We start from the raw sequence: 6,000 nt of genomic DNA, 5'->3' as shown, positions 1-6,000 counted from the left end.
AAATCAACATTTAAGCAAGAACCAATAATGAGCTTAGCTTTTGCAATTTGTATGAGCTAATTATAAAGTGTATATTAAGCTGTTAGTAGTGATCAATAAACGAAGTTTGCTGATTCTCATATTGAGCGTCCCTCTCTTCCCTCGTCGCGACAAAGGATCTCATTATATCTTTTAAATCATTTGGAGTTAGTACAAAGGCTGAGAATAAAGATGACAATTCCCATTGCATATGCTGAATTTAAACCATAAGTTGTTACTGCCTTTTTTGCATCCTTGAGAAGGGGTATGGCTAAGGGGTCCCACACCGGGGGTGCACCTGGATTATAAAACACTGGATATGCCTGCAAGAAATTTAAACCATTAACATTACTAACAATATTATTTATATCATTACAATTATTGGTATGGTTGGTTCCTGTGGAAGAAAGAAAAGGGTTAGAAGGAGAAACAGAATTGTTAAAATTATTTGACATATTTGAAAATGGATTATTGGGAGAAAATTTGTTAAATGTTGTTAAGGATTGTTTCTGGTTTGTAGCTGGAAAACTGTTTAATGAGTCTGGTGCTGCTGAGTCAGTCACAGCTAGTTGCACACTGTGAGTGGTGGAGGGAATGCTGTCCATTAACTGGCTGAGTCTGTGATGATCGGTCGTGAAGGTGTTCTGAAGCTGTGGGTTTCCTTGCATGTCGCGGCAGGATGTAGCAAGAAGCGGGGGAGAGCTGGAACTGCAAGGCAGAGGTTGGTCCGTCCCCGGTGCCGGGCATAGACAGGGAGGGGGGCCCGATGACGTCATCCTGTCCCGCTCGGCATCCGTAGGGAAGGTGGAAGCTCTCGCTGTCGGTCCGGAGTTGTTGGAAGTTGGGAATTCCCCGCTTCCTTTGTTTGACCATGCGGTGGTGGCGGCTGGGGGCTGCGGCTGTGAAACTGCCTGATGAAACTGCAGTTGGTGATCTCTTGCTGAGAGCTGCCAGGCGGGAGGGGCTGGGGCCGGGGCTACACAAACGGCTGGATTTTCCTCGGCACAATTTTGCCCCGAAAAGTGCCTGTGGCAGCTCTTCCGTGTCAGGGGCGGTGGAATAAAGTTTTCTGTCACTGGGGTGGTGCCTGGAGCGGTGCTGCTAGTCGGTTGAGGAGGGTCTGGGTTCAGGAACGGCGGGATGGGATCGCCTGCTCTCGGAGGGAGAGGGGGTAGGGGGCGGGGAGGGCTCCCGCCGGTGCTGGCCGCGGGCGGCTCCTCCTCCCCTCGCTGCACCGGCAGCCGAGACGGAGGAGCCCGGGACAGGGCCGGGGCCGCCTCGGTGCTGCCCGGGATGGGGTTTGCCGCCCCGTGTCCGACCACAACAGGGGGCTGGGGCAGGCCAGTGCCAAAGCCACCAGCCGTATCAGGGACCGGGTGCGCGGCACCGCCATGCGCTGACCACGGTGGGGGGGGTCGAAGGGGTGCCCCTGCCCGCGGCTGCCAGACGGGATCTCTGTCTCCCTCCTCCCCCGTTTCCCGCGGTGACTTCGGTCGCTCCCCCTCTCCTAGACCCAGGAGGGAAGCTGCGGTGTTCTCCCCTAGGGGCTTGGAACTGTTCTGTTGCATTTCAAGTATTGCTAACACTTGAGTCCAAGCTATGTTGGCATGTACTGCTGCTTTATCGTTGGAATTTACATCCATCCAAATCTGTCTGCCTAGTAAATCCCAATCTTTAGTCGTCAGACAGAAAGGAAGTTTAATGTCATTTTTGACCATAACTTTGGAAAGGCATTTAAAAGCTGTTTTGTTAGTTGATTTCCCATTATAACTTCGTAAATTTTTCAAACTCTTATAGTTATCTTTTTCAGTCTTAGAGAGGGATGCCCCCATTTATTTATTTATTTTTTAAGGGAATATGCCGGCGCCTGCTCCTACCTGCTGGTTGCGAGGAAGGTTGAGGTATTCAAAACAGACTGCTATGCCGAAAGCTTGAGTCGTGGTGATGTAGCCTGCTAATACCTTGCCGCTTAGACACCGGTCCGTCGTCGGAACACAGACTCGCCCCCGTCTGTGCCTTAGGATTGATTATATCTTCACAGAAGAGTTCAAAGAATCTTTGCTTCACTACGTGGCACCATTTACGACAGATTAGTGGGATGGGGGAGACCTCCAGGTCTTAGTCTGCTAGCCCATTACCTGCAAGGTGAATGCCCTTCCCCCCGCCCCAGCACATGGTCCACGACCCCGCAAGGAGCACACAGACCACCAGGGAGGGACGGATGAAAGAGGAAGTTTATTGTGGGGTAGGGGTTTATAAGGCTTTCAGGAGGGTCAAAAGGGGACCAATCACAAGTTCAGGGTCACATAGAAAAAAACAATCAGGTGAAGGGTCAACAGCCAATAGGAAGGGGTTAACAAAGGCCAATGGGAAACACCTCAGGACACCTTCTCAGGACACCTTGTGTGGGAGCACAGGGGGTGTTGGGAAGAAGATCAATGACTCTGCAAAAAGGTAAAAGCCATTTTAAAACCTGTTTAAACCACATTAAAAACTTCGGTTTCTATAACATTTGAACTGTTTTCATTTTCTTCACTAGTCCATCTCTGATAGGACTTCTTCCATCCTGCATATGGCAAATCCATTGCCACAGCTGGGCTCCCCTCTCTCCCCCGGAGAGGGGAGCCCTGCGGCCCCCCTAACTCTGCCTAGGCCAGAGTTAGAGACAGCATTGGAATAAGTGCATGTTTGTGAGGGATGAGACTCACAAACAACTGGTAAGTGGGAGAGAGAGAGAGAGAGGCAGGCCCTGCGGCCAGGCCCTCTTCTTCTTCTCCCCCACCTTTGCAGCCACCTTTGCAGCCAAGCTGCAGAGGAGGGCTGTTTTTCCCTCTCGCTGTTTAGTGAGAGTAGATGCGGGGCTCAGCATTGGAGCAGAGCCAAGTGGACGGGCCGGAGGAGGCTCGATTGCTAGGGAAAAGAATCCCAGGCAAGAATTGGAGACGGACCCCTGATAGAGAGGGGCCCGGAGGATGTCTCTGCTGTGATCTAAATGCAGGACAGCCGAAAACCCGAAGGAGGAATCAACATTCCAGGACACTGATGCCGTGGAAAGTTGTTGCTAAAAAAATAACTCCGGAGCAGTTATTAGGGGTGAGATAAGGAAAGGGTTTAATGTGCCAAGGCAATTGATGTTACAAGACGCGCCCTCACTGTGCCTGAGATGTTACATTTTATAACAACATCTGTCCAATCCCAAGTGTGTCCACTGTGTTACTTTTGCCCTGATCCACCCCCCACCCCGCCCCCTGGGAATTGGGGCTGGGGGCTTTTGAGACCCTCTCTTCATCAATCTTCATCTTCTTCGGGGCACAGAGTGCACGTGGTCACCCAGTTCTTGACCGTGTTCTGCGGTTTAGGCCAAGATACAAGCATTCTCCAAACAGAACAGACCTTGCCTTGACAAGAGACTAAACATTTCTACTGGATTCGGGGGTAGGAGTGATATAAGGGTACATGGAATGGGGTAAGAGGGTTAAGGAATGTGTAAACTAAGGGTGCTACAGGGTGGAGGGACAGGGCTGCTGCTTTTAAAATCTACTTCTACTACTTATAAAACTTATAAGGCTTACAAATATTAGAAAAATAAAAAAACATTAGGGGCTTAAGGCATCAACACACACGCTTGATAAGCTGAACTACACTGCAGCAGCCTACGAACCGAGGTGGGAGACCGAGAGGGAGAAATCACACAGCAGCAGAAGAGCAAGGACTCAAAGCTATCTTCTTGGACTTTGTGAGGAGAGAGACCGCAACAAGCAGCCGGAGCTTGGTGAGGGGGGAGCGTTTGGGCCCAGAACACTCCCACGAGAGAGAGAGACTGTGTTACATATCAGCCTTGAAAGGCTTCTTCCTGGACTAAAGTTAAAGGGAGGGGCAAGGGCTTAAAGGACATATAGAAATGTAATATATATATATATCCGCTTTTAGTTTGTACAGTATATTTATTTGTGTAAATAAATGTATTTACTTCCCCCTTCCCCTACAGAAGCCTCTTGTCTGAAAGTTTTTCTCCGGTGTTAGGATAAATTGTGAGAAGGGGTGGGGGGAAGTCTGGAAAATTGGATTTTGGATTTCTAATGTGGCTCCAACTGCCACAGACCACCACTCTCAACCGGACTGCGACCATCACTCGCACCAACAGGTTTTTCCTCTCCTTTTACTTTTGGACTCAGGGGACCACATGGGGCTCAGCACGGGGGCCAACGAACACCATTCTGTTCATGCCCCAGAGTGCCGGGTTATACATCTGGGGGTTTGTGGGCTAAAACCAATTGTTCGTCTGTATAATTGTATTTATTGTATTATTTTTATTAAATTGTAATTCTGACTTATACTCTCTTTTGAATTGGGTTTATTTCTCCTGCCAGTTTACCTTTAAACCAGCACAGTGCCCTATACTTTTGCAGAGCTTGCTGTCTTTCAGCACAGTATAATTACATTTACCTGAAAATTTTATCTGTCTCTGATAGAAGCTGTTGGGTCTCAGGAGACATCCCTCTGACAAACAAGGAAAGAGATCAGCTCTAGAAGGTATGTCAGACAAAAAGGTTTTTTCTAATGATTTCAGTAAAGCCATACCTTCCAATTCTAGCTGGTTTTTTTCAGATTAAATGGTTTAAAGAGGCCCAGAAATATATGCCCAAATATATTGTAGTCTCAGAAAATCAATAGAATATGGTAGAAACTGCATTTAAGCAAATTTGAATTATCTAGACCATTTATCTAAAGCAACTTTGAATTTTACAGATCTTCTATTCCTAAGATACATGTAGTAATGTCAGCATGGTATGTTTATCTTCAATTTCCTAGAAATACTACCTTACAAATATTTTAATTGCCTTTAATTTACTATGACAAAGTAATCACTCTCCTCTACTCTCACAGTGAGGAAGAAGTCTGAAATAACAAGCTTTATTCTTTCCTTTGATTTCTTTTTCCTCTTCCCATGCTCTACAGGCTTACACACCCTTCAAACTCCTTCTCTCCACAGTGATGTAATCTTTCTGTCACTCTAAGTCAGTGTTACATCCTCTGAACATGTAATTTTATCAACGTCCAATAGGCACAAAGTCTGATCTAAAGTTTGGCCATGCAAAAATATATAAATACTTCATCGTGAGGTTCAGTGACCCACAAATTTGCAAATCTGAATGCAGGTCAAGGTTTGGATTTCAAGTTTACCCTATGTTTATAGGTGGTCACAACCAATAAAATCTGTGAGAAAAACAACAAACCTTCAGGTAGACCATAGAACAAAGAGATTTTATCCCATATACAACAAATCCCTTCCTGTCTCAATTGTCTGGAAAACATGTTTCAATATGATATCTTTATATACTGTAGAGATTCCTTTGCTTTTAGCAAATACTGTTTATAAACATCCAAAATTTTAGAATTTTAAATCAATAAAACTCTCAAGAAATTCTTTATACTATAATCTCACAGAAAAAAACCTCCACCATCAAGCACAGAATTATCCTATTTCTTTTAAAACTGAGTTATCACTGCGGATAATTCATTATCAGATAACCTATTTTTTTAAAAAAAAGTAGACAAGTAGCCAACTAGTGCCTAATAGTTGTTTAGGTATAAAAGTGTAAGTAGACAATAGCCAATGAATCCAGAAGATAGATAAAACAGGAGTGCAAGGTTAAAAAATACTAATGGCTGCTTGTGATGGATGTGAGTGAACAGTACTTTGGTTCAGGCATCACCAACAACTCGACCTCAGGGAAATCATCCTTAATGTGCAGACCTTGAGAATTGTGCTAGGTCATATCTTCTCAGGAACTAAGGAGTCTATCAGGAGCTAACACCACCAGCCTGAGCTGGGACTAGACAAAACTAAAACTGCTCCAACTACACTCCTGCACATACACCAAAGGGGAGTTTGACTACAAGTCAATCACTTTATACTATAAATATCTGTAGCCCCCTTAAACCCATTGAGCTCTCCTGTATGGCAGCAGGCTGTATGGC

At 45.8% G+C, this 6,000-nt stretch overlaps 1 long non-coding RNA gene across 1 annotated transcript in view; it reads left to right on the top strand.

The window, feature by feature from the left end:
* LOC113958798 overlaps window positions 1-6,000 on the top strand; it is a 175,284-nt gene that overhangs the window by 138,702 nt on the left and 30,582 nt on the right. The gene's annotated exons all lie outside the window — the stretch shown is intronic.

The sequence above is a fragment of the Corapipo altera genome, unplaced genomic scaffold, assembly GCF_003945725.1.
Source record: "Corapipo altera isolate COAL_440 unplaced genomic scaffold, ASM394572v1 61242, whole genome shotgun sequence".
Taxonomy (NCBI): Eukaryota; Metazoa; Chordata; class Aves; order Passeriformes; family Pipridae; genus Corapipo; species Corapipo altera.
The sequence above is the reverse complement of the archived record's forward strand: the minus strand, read 5'-3'. Positions and strand labels throughout refer to the sequence as shown.